At 47.1% G+C, this 21,084-nt stretch overlaps 1 protein-coding gene across 1 annotated transcript in view; it reads right to left on the bottom strand.

The window, feature by feature from the left end:
- LOC149464602 (ADP-ribosylation factor 1-like) overlaps window positions 1-14,648 on the bottom strand; it is a 37,688-nt gene extending 23,040 nt beyond the window's left edge. The window contains exon 1 of the mRNA XM_089674625.1: window positions 14,499-14,648. The gene's annotated coding sequence lies outside the window, so the exon portion shown is untranslated. The remainder of the gene's footprint in view (window positions 1-14,498) is intronic.
- Between the last annotated feature and the right edge of the window lie 6,436 nt (window positions 14,649-21,084).

Below are 21,084 nucleotides of genomic sequence, written 5' to 3'. Positions count from 1 at the left end.
CTCAAGCACCTCCAATTTTTGCTGCTGTGATCCAACTTCTTTTTAGAGGGTGGCTACATTAGTTTCCCATAGTCACATTGTATGTAGTAATGTAGTCACCTTCTCTTGCTTGCTATTGAGATGGACTACAGGCATGGGTAGTGTGTATAGAGGAGTGCACATAACCACAACTAACGTGAACTGCTCCATCCAAATAAATAGAAGTGAAGGGGGAAAAGGAGAGGTTTGGGTGCTCAGAGGATGTTATTGTGATGCAAACAAAAAACACAGCAAGAAAAAAAAAAAATTGCATAAAAAATAATATATGCCATTAAAAAGTAGTGGATGCATATCGATTACTTTTGGACAACAAGAATATTGTTTAGTGTCATATAAAAGGTCCAAAACACTGCAAAAAGTGACTACTATAGCAGTAAAAAAAAAACAACAAAAAAACATACAACTTTTCCATGCTATGTAAACATAAAAATTAGGGGAAAAAAAAGCGGACACCAAGGGCCCAAAGTATCACGTGTCTCCCCGGACCCCGCATCCACCATATCCGGTCTCCCCGGACCCCGCATTCACCATATCCGGTCTCCCCGGACCCCGCATTCACTATATCCGGTCTCCCCGGACCCCGCATTCACTATATCCGGTCTCCCCGGACCCCGCATTCACTATATCCGGTCTCCCCGGACCCCGCATTCACTATATCCGGTCTCCCCGGACCCCGCATTCACTATATCCGGTCTCCCCGGACCCCGCATTCACTATATCCGGTCTCCCCGGACCCCGCATTCACTATATCCGGTCTCCCCGGACCCCGCAATCACTATATCTGGTCTCCCCGGACCCCGCATTCACTATATCTGGTCTCCCCGGACCCTGCATTCACTATATCTGGTCTCCCCGGACCCTGCATTCACTATATCCGGTCTCCCCGGACCCTGCATTCACTATATCCGGTCTCCCTGGACCCCGCTCTCACTATATCCAGTCTCCCCGGACCCTGCATTCACCATATCCGCTCTCCCCGGACCCTGCATTCACTATATCTGGTCTCCCCGGACCCCGCATTCACTATATCCGCTCTCCCCGGACCCTGCACTCGCTAGATCTGCTCTCCCACAGTACACAGAACATGGAAGTGCAATTATTTTAGTAAATATAAACTGCTAAATACCTTTTCTCATCATCAGTATATAGCAGTCTTGTGACTTCTATCAGTGTCTGGCCGAGCACTGGTTAAGCTTGTAGGAGTTTTGATTCTCTCCTGATTGTCCAATGAGGATGCATGACTCCTGACCCTCTGTCCAGACAGTGCTGATTGGCTCTGTGCCGATCACATGCCAACCCCCCCCCCCAAAAAAAAGCTCTAGCAATACACACCAAAGGGAGCATGTGCAGACTTTCTACTGCTGCTCCTTGCTATGGCAGATGGATTGGGGACAGTAAAAAGAAAAAAAAAAAAAAAGGAAGAAGAAGGGGGGAGGTAGGACCAGAGAAGACAGGATCAAACAGCTTTTACACAATGTGCAGAATTAACCCCTTAGGTCCCACAGTGAGTATAACAAGCATGCTTTACTGCATATACAGACTGATTTTACTGTTGTGGGTTTAGAAACACTAATACTGCAAAAGGGAAATCATCGATCGTAAGAAACTGTTTAGTCAGGCATTTCATACATGAGGCACTAAAGTTCCTCATTTGTCCGGTAAGGATGCAGAACGTAATAGCAGCATTTCCTGAGATGCATTTCCTGGAAAGTGGTGCACATGACGAACTGCCAGAGAGCACATGACACTGACATCAGCTGTACAAACATGCCAGAGCTCATATACACTAACTGGAGACAATAGAGCTGCATGGCTTCCAGCCACCGACCCCATACAATCTTCTCATCTGTAGCGTGATGCGGAGTCACCTTTTTCTGCGTGTGGCTGGTACCATAACAGCTCCTCATCAATTAAGAAAACAGCAGCCAAGGAGGCGTACAAGTTTCCATTTGAAAAGGTTCCCTAATGTTATAGAGGAGCAGAAAATACTGGCCCTGTGACTACCTATTTCACCCCAGGCCGCAGCTCCAATACCTACCCAACAAGCCTCCAATAAAAGAATCAAAACCATTTCAGCTCTGAGCCAAGATAGACCTGCAGTAACAGAAGCCATCAAGATTACTCAAATATCGGGATGTATTGGTGAAGTGGAACCAGGGTGGATGTGATTTAAATCACTAGTCAGTAAGGCTTGATGTAAATCCTAGTTTTCTACATAAAGACTAATTCTTGCTGGTATAACTTTAATATGCAAGTAGATGAAGATTTTTAGAATAACAACTTTTCATATTAGTTTTTTATCCCCAGTTTAATAGGTTAATCATTCATATTTGGACAACTTTTCTGTTGTATTTAGGAAGGAGAAAAATAATCATTACCTTAATAATAACAATTTAAATAGATTTATTCAACTGAAACAATAACATTCCAGCATATGTGATTTGCTGAAACATCCATGTTTGTTAACTAATTTGGCTAAACAAAATCTATATATTTTAAGAAACTTAGACTGTCAGCCCCTTCCTCCTCACACTTAGTTTCACTTTCTTCTTGTGCAGATCTATTCCACTCCAAACAATCAGAAAAATATTGTTTCTATTCTATTCACTGAACTTCTTGAACCTTAGCACTGAAGGGGTTGATTCTGTATTCATAGGTTTGTAGAAGTTAGGATTGAGGTCTTTTTCTTAACTCTGTTCACGTTATAACATTTTGCTGTGAAGAAGAGGCATGTGATCTCCGCTGAGTCAAATTCAGTTTTGAGAACTGCAAAAGTAAACCGAGCATCTGTGATAATATCTTGTAGGCAGAGAAACTGCCCAATAATCTTACAAAACCTCTGGAAGAGCGTGACATTGTGAATGGATACATGGAATTTATTTACCAAAAAAGTAAACATATACAGCCTTATTCTACATAATTAAAAAACTAATCTTTATTTCATGATGGAATAACCTTTGGATGGTAATATATTTTCTGCAAAAAGCATTTTATTTAAAAAAATCCAATTTAAATTAAAAAAAAAATCCAATTTAAATCAAAAAAAAATCCAATTTAAATCAAAAAAAAATCCAATTTAAATCAAAAAAAATCCAATTTAAATCAAAAAAAATCCAATTTAAATCAAAAAAAATCCAATTTAAATCAAAAAAAATCCAATTTAAATCAAAAAAAATCCAATTTAAATCAAAAAAATCCAATTTTTTTTTTTTATTTTTTTTTTTTTAAATCATTGATTTTTATCCACCGAGTGGATCTCAAACATTTGCAAGAAGGAATCAAGAAAATACCTGAACAGGTCAGAGATACAGAATTACCTTTACCTGGAAAGGTTTGGCCCTGTATGAAGGTAAACACATTGCCAGATGATCTTGCCAGGTTCCTTTAATCCACCTACACTTATACACGCCTTCCATGCACTTGCTGGAGTGAAGAAAATGAAAGCCCTGACTCAGCTTAAAAAGGGACACTAAACTCTGGTAAAAAAAACAACAAAATCCTATTCGTATGTGTTCTTACCTTAAAAAAAAAAAAAGAAGAAGAAGAAAAAAACCCACACACCAAAAATAAACAAGAAACACACACCAAAAACAAAAACACACACACACCAAAAAAACACACACACCCACACACCACCAAAAACAAAAATACACACACACACAAACCACAAAATACACATACACACTATTGCTCTTGTCCTCCTCCAAATCCCTTTTGGACTATGAGATGTGTATTGTGCATAGAGTAGTGCACATAACCACAACAAACGTGCACTGCTCATTCCAAACAGAAGTGAGGGGGAAAAGGAGAGGTTCAGGATCTCAAGGAGGACGTTATAAGGAGCCAGAAAAATGAAATGCTATACCCCAGAGGTCCTCATGCAACCCCAAGAGCGTGTGAAGCATATGTGCACCCACAATGCTGATACTAGGTAGTGAACAGGCAGTTGGAAAGTCAAATAATTTAGCTCCCTTACATGTATTTCGTTTGTGTATGTAACCATTCACCGGGAGTTTAGCTTAAAAACAAAAAAATAAAAGAAATGTTGCATTAGAATTTGTCTGCTACTAGAATTCTTTGAATTGGGTCTCAGCAGATATTTCTTTCAGCTGCCTGACGTCCAGTCACCAGAAAGTTGTACAATGATCGTATTTTCTTTCATTAATCCCCACATATTTATCCTTTCCCTTCCTGCTCTATAAAAAAATTGTGAGCAGGCTGCAGGAACAATGTGAAGCAGCCACAGTCCCCTTTCCCAGACCTGCATCTTCTTCCAGTAACCTGATGCCAGCCCACCGATACGTATGGTCCAATTTCCAATGCAGGGATGCAAACTTAGCCATCAGAAGAAGTTTTCTGTGAGCCATTCTATGATCAGCAACACAAGAAACAGTGGAAGATAGGGGGCCTTCCTGAAGCCAAAGTGAAAATGTTGTTTCCAGAATGTTCTAGGTCACCTAAACATACGGGTGCCGCTACAAGAACCGTGCAGCCGAAAGCTGTATCCGGAGATGATAGGACATCCACCTGGTAGGCATTTGATAAAGTACATAGCTGGGCTAAGGAAGCCATGGTGCTGAAATGCCCAGAGATCTGGTGGAATGGGTGCATACAAGCACAAGAGGAAATCTGTCCATGAAACGATGACCTTTAGCAATCAGATTTCTTAACCAGCTTGTGATGGTGAGCCTGGAAGCCAAGAGTGACTTCTCCATGAAGAAGAGGTCCATCACCCTAGGACACTAGGAAAAACCGAGGACTCAAAGTGTGGTAGGGTTACAATCAAAATGCCCAAGGGGCGTGTCCCCAAAAGCTTGCCAGTGCCCAATCGCCTGAAGGTACAAGCCTATAACCCAGGGTCTATGAATGCTCCGAGAGTGTCCTGCACCATAGGAGGAGGATATACTCTACAGCAGGGGTGTCAAACTGGTGGCCCTCCAGCTGTTGCAAAACTACAAGTCCCATCATGCTTCTACCTTTGGGAGTCATGCTTGTAACTGTCAATCTTGCAATCCCTCATGGGACTTGTAGTTTGCCAACAGCTGGAGAGCCACCAGTCTGACACCCGTGCTGTACAGTATTCATGTCCATGAAGTGCAGCAAACAATCTGTCATCCCACCAAGACAGAGGTCATCTAGGTGTTACCACTGGTCAAGTGTTCTTTCCACAGAATAATAGAAAATGGGACATTCATCACAGGCTGATCAATACATGCTAACCGTTCATCATTAATTAACCAACATGCTGCACCCACTCAACTTAGTCGAGAAGTTTGCTAAATTCCTAAGACCCAAATTGAAGGTTTATTAGCAGGTCAGTCATTTCAAAACACCCCATTCCCTCACTGGGCTGCAAAGAGGCTACCCGAGCAACAGTGTGGGCGACACTCGCCTGCCCAGTGTGGGCCCTCTTACACTCGCCTGCCCAGTGCGGGCCCTCTTACACTCGCCTGCCCAGTGCGGGCCCTCTTACACTCGCCTGCCCAGTGCGGGCCCTCTTACACTCGCCTGCCCAGTGCGGGCCCTCTTACACTCGCCTGCCCAGTGCGGGCCCTCTTACACTCGCCTGCCCAGTGCGGGCCCTCTTACACTCGCCTGCCCAGTGCGGGCCCTCTTACACTCGCCTGCCCAGTGCGGGCCCTCTTACACTCGCCTGCCCAGTGCGGGCCCTCTTACACTCGCCTGCCCAGTGCGGGCCCTCTTACACTCGCCTGCCCAGTGTGGGCCCTCTTACACTCGCCTGCCCAGTGCGGGCCCTCTTACACTCGCCTGCCCAGTGTGGGCCCTCTTACACTCGCCTGCCCAGTGTGGGCAACACTCACCTACCCAGTGCGGGCCCTCTTACACTCTGACATGCAACCTGGTAGCATGAAATGAAGGTGAACTCCGCAGCATACCGATCTCTTATATTCTGTGATGCATGGCAATGGGCAAAATTATGCTGCAGCTGAGGCTCCTGAATAGGGACGTTTACTCTGTATGGCCATACCCTGGATGAACTGCCACTGACCACTTGCTGAAACTGCTAGATGCTTTGTTGTCTCTGGATTCAATAGTTTAAGAGTCACTGGCCCAGACCAAGCATGCCGCAAGTGAAGTCCAAGGTCCTAATCTGTCACATCATTCACAAGCCAGAGGGACATTAGCACTTCAAAAGAAAGAACCTTAACCTACAGGAGTCTCCAAATTTCTCTTTGTAGTCTAGAGAGCGGAGAATGTTGCTAGCTGATAAAGAGTCGGCAGTGTACAGAAGATCAGTTCAAAAGGCTTGCTGGTCCAATGGGTATTTTTTTTGTATTTCATTGTTGGGCTTTACAGACAATTTAAGTGACAATTCAGACCCAATACGATGGCCATAAACATCAGATGGTCATTGCCCAATCCAGCTGGATTAGGAGATTCTAGATCCCCGTCCCCCCATGTAACAGTATTCAGGCCTAGCCAGGCACTAAGCAATATGCAGTGGAAGGGCAAGGGAGTGGCAGTTGGTTCCCCATACCTGCAAACAATAGATTTTGAATCAGTGTGACAGCAAAGATCAAGGTTGCCAGCAGAATCACTAAGGCTTTGTTCACATGTGTGCCTAGGGGGCAGTAAAACCAGGCAGCCGTGCTGCGGTTTTACTGTCCCCCAACCGCCCTGCTGAACCGGAGCATGCAGCCGCTCAGGAATGTACATATGTAGTGGTAAAAATTAAAGAGCATGTTGTAGTTGTCGGGTTTTATTTCTCCTAAACGCAGCTAATGCAAGCAGAGGGGGCTGTGCCACAATTGTACCATTTACAGGGTTAAATCAGCTGGTGGAGATAGCAAACGGCTTTTTCTTTTTTTTTTTTTTTTTTAATTCTGTACCAGCTAAACATTAGAATGTATGCAGCCTTCAGTAAAAACAAAATGATCCCCTGCATAACTGTCCTAAAGAAGTCCTGCCTTTAGCAAACAGACTCCCCTTCATGTTTCCAGCGTATTATGGCCATCGTCCTATTCACATTGGAGAAAACGACAGAATGCTCCAAGTCTACGTTCACACCTTTGCATTTCCCGTTGCGTTTTGCAGAAACGCACAGCAGTCTATTTAACATGATTTCCTAAGGCACAGGTTCACATTTCTGCGTTTTCACCCGGTGCACTTTTTGGAAAAGGTCAGGGACTTTTTAACGCAAAATGTTGCATTTTTGGTTCAATAAACTTCAATGGAGACGCTGCAGAAAAGCATGTGCGTGTTTTTGATGCGTTTTAATCTGCCCAGCAACAAGTTGGGAGAAAAAAAAAAACACAAAAAGTCAAACGCATGTGCAAAAACGTTTCACAAAAGAAACTGTAGAAACGGATCAAAACGCAAACTGCATAGCTGTGAACCTAGCCTAGCAAAGGCAAGCAGACAGACTACTCAGGTAAGGTATAGGCACCCATGGATCCATACCCCACACAGGGAAGGTATAGGCACCCATGGATCCATGACAGACACAGGGAAGGTATAGACACCCATGGATCCATGACAGACACAGGTAAGGTATAGACACCCATGGATCCATGACAGACACAGGGAAGGTATAGGCACCCATGGATCCATAACCCACACAGGTAAGGTATAGACACCCATGGATCCATGACAGACACAGGTAAGGTATGAGCATCCATGGATCCACAACCCACACTGGTAAGGTATAAGCACCCATTGATCCATACCCCACACAGGTAAGGTATAGGCACCCATGGATCCACAACCCACACTGGTAAGGTATAAGCACCCATGGATCCATACCCCACACTGGGAAGGTATAGGCACCCATGGATCCACAACCCACACTGGTAAGGTATAAGCACCCATGGATCCATACCCCACACTGGGAAGGTATAAGCACCCATGGATCCATACCCCACACTGGGAAGGTATAAGCACCCATGGATCCATGACAGACACAGGGAAGGTATAAGCACCCATTGATCCATACCCCACACCGGTAAGGTATAAGCACCCATGGATCCACAACCCACACAGGTAAGGTATAAGCACCCATGGATCCACAACCCACACAGGTAAGGTATAAGCACCCATGGATCCACAACCCACACCGGTAAGGTATAAGCACCCATGGATCCATGACAGACACAGGTAAGGTATAAGCACCCATGGATCCATGACAGACACAGGTAAGGTATAAGCACCCATGGATCCATGACAGACACAGGTAAGGTATAAGCACCTATATACCAATAACCTTAACGTGTCACTAAACCCACAACGGTAAAATCAGTCTGAATACCTAAGGGGTTAATCCTCTACATTGTGTAAAAAGGAAGTTTGAACCTGTGGTCTCTGATCTTCCCCTTTTTCTATTGTCCCCAATCCATATGCTAATAGTACAAAGCTCTAGGAGGCTCTCTGCCCATGCTCAGTTTAGTGTGTACAGCTAGAGAGGTTTATCTTTTTTCCTTTGTGAGGGTGCATGAGATCAGCATAGGGCCAATCAGCACTGTCAGATCAGGGGTTATTCAGCCTCATAGGACAGTCAGAGCAGAATGAAAACTCCTCCTACAAGCTTTAACCATTGCTCTTCTGGACACTGATAGAAGTCACAAGACTGCTGAAACTGCTGATGAGAAAGTATTTAGCAGTTTATATTTAATAATTGCATTTCCATGTTCTGTGGGAGACCAGACAGAGCGAGGGCAGGGTCCCGGGAGACCAGACAGAGCGAGGGCAGGGTCCCGGGAGACCAGACAGAGCGAGGGCAGGGTCCCGGGAGACCAGACAGAGCGAGGGCAGGGTCCCGGGAGACCAGACAGAGCGAGGGCAGGGTCCCGGGAGACCAGACAGAGCGAGGGCAGGGTCCCGGGAGACCAGACAGAGCGAGGGCAGGGCGCAAGGGTAGGAACACTGTCAGCAATGTGACTATAGATTAAAGTGGCGTGGCCAATATTGTAAAGGAAAGACAATATAACTCTTGTTACCTGTTGTATAAACATTCTGCAGGTGTATCTCTTTCTGTGTTCTGAAAAGATTTTACAGGATCCTTTCTCAAACTGCCAGTGAAGCGGGAAGGACTCGCCTTCATGGTCGTCATAAAACAAAATAGCCCCACATTGCTTTCGTAAGTAGACCTATGATAGTATGTGACCAAAAATCAAACTCCTATCACAGGGGATACTGGACATTATACTTCAAGCTCTGTGCAGACTAAGCAGCAGCAGTGAGCCAATCACAAGAGCAGGACATGGAAAATACTGGAGATATTCTGTACACAAATACAGTATAGAATGCCCCTCAATACTGCTATAACTGGGAAGAAACATTTGAAACGTTGGCATTAATACAAAAGCATATCTGGTTGCAGACGGAGATTGCTCCACACTCTTAAACCCCATCAGCAAAGGGACACATCCCCCTCCCTCCTGCTACGAAGCCTAAAAAGACTTGCACATTCACCTTCAATTATGCAAGAAAGTAATCAGTACAGAGCGTCAGATACGGCCCTTGTATTGTGAAGTGGAGAGCAAAGTACTGTCCTCTACAGTCAGGCTGATGACTGGGAGTTCTAACTGGAAGGAAGTCTAGTAAAATCTTGCCTTAGAATAAAAAAACCGGGCCTAATGGCCACTACTGTATGAGAAACAATGGACCTCATCACCCACAGCAATTGGTTTCCACTTCATCTTTCCTCTAGTGATGATTGGGGACCCCCATTCACAATGCATGTACGGCCTTACCACAGATACGTGACGTGTGATACAAAACAAGCAAACCACTTGCCTTCGGACCTCGCAAGTGGAGCACCATCAACAAGGAAGGAAAAAAAAAGGTGCTGGGAGAACCCTGAGCATGGAACCTGTCAAAGTCATGTGACCAGCCTATCTACCAATCTCTGCAGTGTTAACAAGAACAGGGGTCTCCAAATTTTCTAAACAAATGGCCAGTTTACTGTTCTTCAGACTTTAGGGGGGGCCAAACTGTGACCATTGGGAGTAGAAACCATCCCAACATCAGTGGGAATAGACAATGCCCCATTTTTGTCAGTGGAAAGAATTGCGACGCATTGTTTGCATCAGCTGGAAGGCACCGTGCCCCCACCGTTCCTGTCACTGGGGAGGCACCGTGCCCCCACCGTTCCTGTCACTGGGGAGGCACCGTGCCCCCACCGTTCCTGTCACTGGGGAGGCACCGTGCCCCCACCGTTCCTGTCACTGGGGAGGCACCGTGCCCCCACCGTTCCTGTCACTGGGGAGGCACCGTGCCCCCACCGTTCCTGTCACTGGGGGGGAATTGTGCCCCTTAGTTTGGCGTCAGTGGGAGGCACCGTGCCCCCGCCGTTCCTGCCACTGGGGAGGCACCGTGCCCCCGCCGTTCCTGCCACTGGGGAGGCACCGTGCCCCACCGTTGTCGTCACTGGGGAGGCACCGTGCCCCACCGTTGTCGTCACTGGGGAGGCACCGTGCCCCACCGTTGTCGTCACTGGGGAGGCACCGTGCCCCACCGTTGTCGTCACTGGGGAGGCACCGTGCCCCACCGTTGTCGTCACTGGGGAGGCACCGTGCCCCACCGTTGTCGTCACTGGGGAGGCACCGTGCCCCACCGTTGTCGTCACTGGGGAGGCACCGTGCCCCACCGTTGTCGTCACTGGGGAGGCACCGTGCCCCACCGTTGTCGTCACTGGGGAGGCACCGTGCCCCACCGTTGTCGTCACTGGGGAGGCACCGTGCCCCACCGTTGTCGTCACTGGGGAGGCACCGTGCCCCACCGTTGTCGTCACTGGGGAGGCACCGTGCCCCACCGTTGTCGTCACTGGGGAGGCACCGTGCCCCACCGTTGTCGTCACTGGGGAGGCACCGTGCCCCACCGTTGTCGTCACTGGGGAGGCACCGTGCCCCACCGTTGTCGTCACTGGGGAGGCATCGTGCCCCACCGTTGTCGTCACTGGGGAGGCATCGTGCCCCACCGTTGTCGTCACTGGGGAGGCATCGTGCCCCACCGTTGTCGTCACTGGGGAGGCATCGTGCCCCACCGTTGTCGTCACTGGGGAGGCATCGTGCCCCACCGTTGTCACTGGGGAGGCATCGTGCCCCACCGTTGTCGTCACTGGGGAGGCATCGTGCCCCATTGTTGCTGTCATCGGGGGGAATCGTGCCCCTTAGTTTGGTGTCAGTGGGGGGGAATTAGGCCTCATTGTTAGTATCAGTGGATGAAATAGTGCCCCAAGGCCCAGGTAAAAGCAAGCAACAGGCTGCATCCAGCCCTCGGGCCGCAGTTTGGAGACCACAGATATAAAACATAGTAAGACACTGTTGGCTTCATGCAGCGACCTTTACTATATGAATGGAATGTAAAAAGCAGGCGGTAGTGCGCAGGGCCACTGCGGTGTCCTATATGGAGACACAGTAACCAGCCCCCCTTCAATACCTTCCATCAGGAGTGCTTTATGCAGGGCATACACAGGAGAATCTTCAGTCAATTTCAATCAGCATTGGTTCAAGGAGAACTTCTGGGACAGCATTTATTCCTTGGTTTACCTTTTGGTGGTGGGTTGTCTTGGGGCATTTCATCTTCACATTTGAAAAGGTCCCTAGAAGTGCCTTCAAGTACTGTTCCTGGGTTCATCCATTCTACTGCAATTTACGTATCAATTTTCCTCATTACCATTCTTGCTTTAATGGCATTCTTCTGTTTATCTTTTTTTTAACCCCTGAAGAAGGGAGATCTTCTGACCCCGAATCGGGCTGGCTGTATTTTTCCTTTCTTGATGTTACCAGTTGAACTAGTAACCACTTCCCACTTGGCCTATTGTGATATGACGGCTGGGTGGGAGCTCTCCCATCTTGGGTGGATGTCATGTGACAGGACTGGGCCACGCTGCGGCACGAACTGTCACCCTCTCTGTCCAGCAGACACAATGGGTGACAGATCAGTGTACTGGGCCGCTGCCAGTACCATACGTTTGCTGTGACCAATCACATGACAATTGAACACAATGGGCGGCCTTCCATTCACACCATTTATTGTGTACTAATGTGTTGATCTCTGTGATTAGTCCATAGTCTGTGGATCCTACTTTCCAACAGACTGAATAATAAACACTGACTTGGGTTATTCTCACCAAGCAAATGTAGCAGAATAAATTGTGGCCTAAAGCTATAAAGAAAGATTATTTATTTGCAAAATTGTATAACAAAAGAAGAAAAACTTGTGGGGCTTTTTCAAACTTTTTGGTATTTTTGTTTATCAAAAAAAAAAAAGAAAAAACCCAGTGGTGAATAAAAAAAAAAAAAGTGTGTGAAAAAAAAAAAAAAAAAAAAAAAAAAGTGTATTGTATTGCATGACCACCTTCTGAAACTTTGGGGGTTATTTCCTAAAATTGGAGAGTGCCAAATCTGGTGCGGCTCCACATAAAAACCAATCAGCTTCCAGGTTTTATTGGCAAAGCGTAATTGAACAAGCTGAAATTAGAAGCTGGTTGGCTGCCAGATTCTGCGTGCTCCAGATTTAGTAATCGTGGGAGGTATTTCCATGCCCAGGAGAGACAAATTTGGCGTACAGCTGGCCCTAGTAATAACAGGTTGCACCCAGGTATACACTAATTGCATAGACTTGTACATGTGTGTTGATACTTACGAGGATTTTCTCACCTACAGGGACACCCTGCATGGGAACAGCCATTTATTACCACCAATTTGGAGAGATTTTTCTCACACTTCCTGTTGTGTTTTCAGGGCTGGAATTAAAGGGGAGGGGTCTTCCCAGGACACCAAGGTCAAAATAGTCTACCAGAAGTTTTACCCTTTCCTTACTCTGAAAGAAACGTTTTACCTTTACATACACAAAGCAACACAATGAACAATTCTTGGTGACACAAGTCTCTCTATTGTTGTAGCCTAGAAATCCAAGGAAGCTACGCGGTCCCCGGCTACCAAACTGTTATTTCACAGGTCCTGGATCGGCCCTAATTCCAGATTCTACAAACTGGTTGTGATCAGTCATAAGACCATTGCCTTTCCAAATAGGCAGGACACCTATTCTAGGACAGAGCGGGGTCAGAAACCATTTCTACATTAGGTGTCATTTACCATGAGGTTTGGCAACATCGGATCGTCCCCCGTTCCCGGCACCTGCAGGCCTGGGTTTGCCCCCGATTCTGACGCCTTCACACCTCGTATCGTCCCCGAATCCAACACCTTCACACCTAGGATCTTCCCCCAATTCTCGCACATTCGCACCTCGGATCGTCCCCGAATCCGACACCTTCGCACCTCGGATCGTCCCCGAATCCGACACCTTCGCACCTCGGATCGTCCCCGAATCCGACACCTTCGCACCTCGGATCGTTCCCGAATCCGACACCTTCGCACCTCGGATCGTCCCCCATTCTCGCACATTCAGACCTCGGATCGTCCCCCATACGGACCGTCTCCCAATTCTCGCACGTTCGGACCGTCCCCCCATTCTCGCACGTTCGGATCGTCCCCCCATTCTCGCACGTTCGGATCGTCCCCCCATTCTCGCACGTTCGGACCTCGGATCGTCCCCCCATTCTCGCACGTTCGGACCTCGGATCGTCCCCCCATTCTCGCACGTTCGGACCTCGGATCGTCCCCCCATTCTCGCACGTTCGGACCTCGGATCGTCCCCCCATTCTCGCACGTTCGGACCTCGGATCGTCCCCCCCATTCTCGCACGTTCGGACCTCGGATTGTCCCCCAATTCTTGCACATTTGGACCAGCCCCAATTTCCATACCTTTATACCTCAGACCAGCACCAATTTGTGCCCCTTCATTAGTCGGATTAGCCCCAACCCCTGCAATGTCACCCCTTGGATGAGTCACAATTCCCACCCGTAGACCATCCCCAATTCCTACACCATCGGCTCGCAGGGTATTACATTCACACCCGCAGTTCCACTTGGAGGAAGAAGAGAATTTCTTCACATAACATCCAGCGCCATGAAAGCGGCCTATACCGGTACACTCAGTGACGTCCGGCGGGCCTCCGGGAACCATGGAGTTTGGTGGGCTGAGGGCAGATCGGCAGGCCAGGCTTTGTGAAGGACCGCCGTGTGATCTGCCAATTACAGCCAATGTGTCAGAAGCAGGGTCCCCATTGGATCCTCCGGCGGTCTAGCCCAAGCTGGCCTCTCTGTGTCACATGACCACCATCCAGGTGCCACTGAAGAAGACAGGGTGAGCCCACCCCGGGACAGGCCTGAGGTCTCCAAGTAACAAGAATACAATGTAACATCCATACTATAACCTATATTACAGGACTCACCCTATACAAAATACCTGATGAGAAGGGGACAAGTGTCCCCATGGAAGATTTACCCTGACAGAGGCCCAGGGGACACCCCGGAGGAATAGCAGCCAATAGCCCACCATGATTGTTCCCCGCCCCCCCTGGACTCCCCCACCCTCTCTGTACCACAACGAATATGACCAACAATGCAATCATCTCCACGTCTAACGTCTCTTACCGACGTCTGCCCTTCACCAGCTTCCTTCTTCCGCCGCTTCTGCCCGGCTCTTCTGTCACACGAAATGGCGGCCACGGCTCACGTCACCCAGAGAAGAGAAGCGAGGGACCGCCCTGCTGCGCACGCTCAGCCTCAAGCCAATCGCAGCCACCGGGGCCCACCGATTAGTGGGCGTGCCTGGACGTACGAGAGACCTCTCCGGCCAATGAGAAGACGTACCGTCATGCCGGTACAACAATGAGGAAGCGAATGGCGGTCATGTTGCTACTCACGCAGTTGTTTACGACAAACCCCCTCAGCAGAAAACGGTTCGCCGTGATCAGAGTCCCCTCCAACCAGTGAAGGAGGTTGCTCACGACTGCACGTGCTCGGGCATTTATGATACTCAACAATGTTAATGCGCCGCCTGTGGCCGCAAGGTGTTGCACTATCTCCATGGTTACTGGGTGTAGCAAGAGGGCGGCCATAGGTGACAGCGGGGAGGTGCTACGTGGCCAATTAAATTGTCTGGATGTAAGCGTGGGAGACACGCCCAGTTTCGGTGAAACGACTAGCGTGCTGATTCGTCTGACGGGCTATGTGGGTGTGGTCTAATACAGCGGAGTATATAAGGCGGTTCTTTTCCGCTTTTCTATATATAGCATTTAGACTCATGTGATTGGGTAATACGTGGGATGGGGTTGTGGGGACGCGCTAGTTCTGCAGGAAAGACGTGCAGAGGGCTTTACAGGCTGGGCTGATGTGGTAAATGTTATAGGCCCCAATAGTGGTCTGGCCTCACATCCAGTCTGCATGTTCTGCCGCCTTCACCTCCGTCACATTCACCTGTGTACGCCTCTTAACCATTGACTCCGCCACATTCACCTGTGTACGCCTCTTAACCATTGACTCCGCCTGCGTCACATTCACCTGTGTATGCCTTTTAGCCATTGACTCCGCCTGCGTCACATTCACCTGTGTACGCCTCTTAGCCATTGACTCCGCCTCCGTCACATTCACCTGTGTACGCCTCTTAGCCATTGACTGTGCCTCCGTCACATTCACCTGTGTACGCCTCTTAGCCATTGACTCCGCCTGCGTCACATTCACCTGTGTACGCCTCTTAGCCATTGACTCCGCCTCCGTCACATTCACCTGTGTACGCCTCTTAGCCATTGACTCCGCCTGCGTCACATTCACCTGTGTACGCCTCTTAGCCATTGACTCCGCCTCCGTCACATTCACCTGTGTACGCCTCTTAGCCATTGACTCCGTCTCCGTCACATTCACCTGTGTACGCCTCTTAGCCATTGACTCCGCCTCCGTCACATTCACCTGTGTACGCCTCTTAGCCATTGACTCCGCCTCCGTCACATTCACCTGTGTACGCCTCTTAGCCATTGACTCCGCCTGCATCACATTCACCTGTGTACGCCTCTTAGCCATTGACTCCGCCTCCGTCACATTCACCTGTGTACGCCTCTTAACCATTGACTCCCCCTCCGTCACATTCACCTGTGTACGCCTCTTAACCATTGACTCCCCCTCCGTCACATTCACCTGTGTACGCCTCTTAACCCTTTGAGGACCGTAAGATTTTGGAACGCCAAAAGAATCAATTTTTTTGTTTTTAAAGTTCGTACACTTCAGTTGCTGTAACTAAGCCATTTCATGAAATAATTGGCAAAAAGCTAGATCCAATTGTTGTTTGTTGATAAGAACTAATATTTTGACTCAAACCAAAAAAAAAAAGAGTTTTAAGTTCTTAATCAGATGATACACGCAATTAAAAACATGGGACAAATACGTCCCTTGGTCTTCAAAGGGTTAACCATTGACTCCGCCAAGTTAATAATTCACTCCCTGTTATCATTTACTCGACTGTGGCAACTCCTTCCTCGATGACTATCCCCTTCAGGCTACTAATGCTGCTTCCTGACTCATCTACCTCACCAATGTATGTCACCCCTCTCTGCCAATCTCTCCACCGGTCTCTGTTCACCCCAGAAATACAATTCAAGAATACTAACAACAGAGAACACCATCCGCAACTGCCCCCAGCTACATCACCAACCTCCTCTCAAACTACCTCCTCGTCTCCTTTTTCCATCAGGGCCCTCTCCTTGGACCTCTCTTATTCTTGATCTACACCTTCTCCCTGAGTCTGATGATAGTCTCCAATACCTTATCTATGCTAAAGACACCCAAATCTATCTTTCTGTCCCTCAGCTCACCCTATCATGTTTCATGTTTTTCTCCTTCATCCCTCAGATCAGACGAAGTTCCCGCTCCTTCACCCCTCAGATCAGACCCAATTTCCGCACCTTCACCCCTCAGATCAGACCCAATTCCTGCACCTTCACTCCTCAGATCAGACCCAGTTCCTGCTCCTTCACTCCTCAGATCAGCCCCAACTCCTGCACCTTCACTCCTCAGATCAGACCCAATTCCTGCTCCTTCACCCCTCAGATCAGCCCCAATTCCTGCTCCTTCACCCCTCAGATCAGACCCAATTCCCGCACCTTCACCCCTCAGATCAGACCCAATTCCTGCACCTTCACTCCTCAGATCAGCCCCAATCCCTGCACCTTCACTCCTCAGATCAGACCCAATTCCTGCTCCTTCACCCCTCAGATCAGCCCCTATTCCCGCTCCTTCATCCCTCAGATCAGCCCCAATTCCCGCTCCTTCACCCCTTAGATCAGACCCAATTCCCGCACCTTCACTCCTCAGATCAGACCCAATTCCTGCACCTTCACTCCTCAGATTAGCACCAATTCCTGCTCCTTCACCCCTCAGATCAGCCCTAATTTCTGCTTCACTCCTCAGATCAGACCCAATTCCCGCACCTTCTCCCCTCTGATCAGCCCCAATTCCTGCACCTTCACCCCTCTGATCAGCCCTAAATCCTGCTCCTTCACCCCTCAAATCAGCCCCAATTTCTGCTCCTTCACCCCTCAGATCAGACCCAATTCCCGCACCTTCATCTGTCAGATCAGCTCCAATTCCCACACCCTCACCTCTCTGATCAGTCCCAATTCCCATACTTCACATCTCAGATCAGACCCAATTCCCACACGTTCACATCACAGATCAGTCCCAATTCCCACACCTTCACCCCTCAAATCAGACCCAATTCCTGCAACTTCACCCTTCAGATTAAACCCAATTTCCACATCTTCACTCCTCAGATCATCTTCAATCCCCCACCCCCCTTCACGGCTCAGATCAGCACCAGTTCCTGCTCCTTCACCCCCTCAGATCGGCCCCAATTCCCGCACCTTCACCCTTCAGATCAGCCCCTATTCCTGCTCCTTCACCTCTCAGATTAGTTCCAATTCCCACACCTTCACACCTCAGACTTGTCCCAAATCTCTCACCTTCACACCTCAGATTAGCCCCAATTCCCACATTTTCACCAGTCAGGACCAATTCTTGCAACATAGACCATCCCTTGAAGAGTATATACAATATGGCGGTTCTGTTCCGCTTTGCTATATATAGGATTTAGACTCTTGTAGATGAGCAATACGTGGGATGGGATTACTGGGAGTTTACCAATTGTACAAAAAAGATGTGCAGTAGGTTTTAAAGGATTGGTCAGTGTGGTAAATGTTATAGGTCCCAAATGGCCTGACCTCTGCCTTACATCCAATCTTCATCCAAATCTTGCCACCTTCATCTCTGTGACATTCACCTGTGTACTCCCATTCTTAGCGATTGACAACGCCAGGTAACTAACTGACTCCCTGGTTATCTCTTGCCTTGACTATTGACTATTGTCCTCTGCTGGACATCCTCTCCACAGACTATCCCTTCAGTCTACCACTAATGCTGCTTCCTCACTCATCTACCTCACCCACTCATTTTTCTCATCTACTCATCTACCTCACCAGTGTCCATCACCCCCTCTCTGTCAATCCCTATGGACATATGCTTTGATTCAGTTCAAGGCCTCTGTGAAATGAGCAGTCTCTCTGAGGGCTCACCTGATTGTGGCCAGCTATGACAGTGTTCTGATCAGCCAGCATGTCCATCTAAATCTACCCTCTCCTTAAGTTGACAATGCTACAGCCCAAGGGTGGCTACATCGCTCCTCCATAGATACAGTGGAGGAGTGAGTATAAAAACCAGCAAGATAGGCGTACAGCCCCTCTAAATCCCGGACTTGTACTAGCTTCTGCTCTACAATCAAGCTCATAAATATATGTGGGGTCACATAGTGTAGTGTCTTTAAAACCACTTTAATAATATTAAAATTGCACTTACAATAAATTAAAATATCACAGCACAATTTACTATACAGCGGGGCCGTAGCTCCTGTGTCACTTCCGGTCTCTCCTGTCCGTCAAGTTACCCAGGATAGAGACAGGTGACTTGATGATCAGGAGCAACTGGAAGCACATGCCTGGTATCATTTATGTTTATGTCTGATTTACTGTATATTGTACAGTCAGTTTGATTAATGATTATTATTCTGTCCCATTACTTTTGGTCCCTTAACAAGTGGGAGGCACATATGCAAACTGTTGTAATTCCTACACCGTTCACCTGATTTGGATGTAAATACCCTCAAATTAAAGCTGACAGTCTGCAGTTAAAGCACATCTTGTTCGTTTCATTTCAAATCCATTGTGTTGGTGTATAGAGCCAAAAATGTTAGAATTGTGTCGATGTCCTAAAATTTATGGACCTGACTGTATGTTGATTTAGGGGTTGGTTCAGCATAGATATATAACTTTTGAGGTATATATTTGTTTTTTTAAAAATAGCACATTGTGGGAACACATTCATGCTTGCAGCCTTCCAGCATATGTTCAGTACACTGACATTTAACTGTATTCACTTATTTATTAGTTGGGAGCACATCATTATATTTTGATTTTAAAGGATAGGAATATTACGCAGATAAGCGATTACACACACTTTTTTTTATTCTATTTTTTTTATTGTTTTTCCAAGAAAAATACACTTAACATAAACCTTTACATCCTCCAGCACTAACCCACGCAAGGACATCTTGGTGAAAGCATAGCAAGTTTACAGTCAGGGTTTCGGCCCACAAACATAACAACATACAATAAAACAAAAAAGAACCTAAAACAATAGCTTCTGTTTGTGACAAACAATTTAGGACAAATAGACATATACTCCCCAGTACCCAAGGCCCCCGAAACTAACATAAATGAGGCTCCAGGAGGGGCACAAATAGTTCAGAGAAGTCAGGTGTCAGTAGCCGTTGAGGGTTCTGCTAACCATTTTGCCCAGATTCTGTCATACTTTTTAGGGCACCCTCTATGCAGATAAGTATCTTTGTAAAAAGGTAAAATGGCATTAACTTGCTGTTTCTAGAAAGTGTTGGAGGGGGAAACCTGCTTTTTCCAATACAAAGTCATGGCTTTTCTGACATGAAACAGTAAAAGACCCACGAGTGTCCAGTTCGCCATTCCTAGGAACCAGGTTCTCCACCAAACCTAACAGACTCTGAGGGAGGGGATCTGAGGAACATCCACCATGAGGTTAACAACAGACATAATCTGCATCCAGAAGGTAGCAATTGCTGGCAGGTCCAGAAAATATGTATAAAGTCCCCGAGAGCGCAGCCACAATGCCAGCACTCCATAGAAGAGAGATTCGTTTTTTGCAGCGGATTACACATGCGTTACTAGGGCCACTAGATGGAGCTAATGTTCACAGGAAATAAATACTAATTTCCTGTGATCATCAGCTCCATCCAGTGGGCATAATGCAGTATTTTCCCAATTCACTCTATTTTTTTATGAATGGAGAATATCTGTTCTGGAGACAAAATAGCTTAGTAACATTAATTTTTGCCCCCAATCTCACAGAATGAATGTACATGTAGTTTCACAGGATGTTTTATGTTTTATAAACATACCCCTAAGTGTTAACACATAGGTTGGTATAGGGGAGTGATAGGGTTATGGACAGGTGTCACATTGTGAAGGGGTGGGGGGATGTGGAATAGCAGCACACATTTTTATTCTAATTTGTTTTAGGGACTGAACAGTTAGTTAGTCAGACAGTCCCAACTCACACAATAGCTGTGCAATGTCAGCTGCTACATTAAATAAAAATTGCTATAAAATGGTATCTATAGCAACTGCTGAGAAAGGTACAGTACATTCCTTCCTTTACAGCAAAAGAGATAGGATATTATTTAAGAAATGCATAGTTAGGTAAGCGTTCTCATTGCCCTTAGGAAGCATTTGAATTTTTGCCTCATTGTAATTCTTCTGCAATTTGGTTGCTGAGAAATAAAAACACGGGGCAATGTTCCTTTAGAACGATTTAAACTCAGAGGGCTCAGTGGACCTCATTTACGAAAGTCAGAAAATAAATGTTTTAATCTCAGAAGCTTTATTTCACAGGTGTATAAAATTAAGCATGTAGGCATGCAGACTGCTTCTGCAAACATTTGTGAAAAAATGGGTCGCTCTCAGGAGCTCAATTAATTCAAGCATGCTACCATGATAGGTTGCCAACTGTGCAGGCCCAGACTGGGACAAAAACTAGTCCTGGGCATTTTAGTCGGAGCAGCCAATTTTTCCAGGGGGGCAGTTGGTTATGGAATATTCATGGAGTC

The sequence above is a fragment of the Staurois parvus genome, unplaced genomic scaffold (assembly GCF_062004578.1).
Source record: "Staurois parvus isolate SC_StPar_1 unplaced genomic scaffold, SC_StPar_1.0 ptg000151l, whole genome shotgun sequence".
Lineage (NCBI taxonomy): Eukaryota > Metazoa > Chordata > Amphibia > Anura > Ranidae > Staurois > Staurois parvus.
The sequence above is the reverse complement of the archived record's forward strand: the minus strand, read 5'-3'. Positions and strand labels throughout refer to the sequence as shown.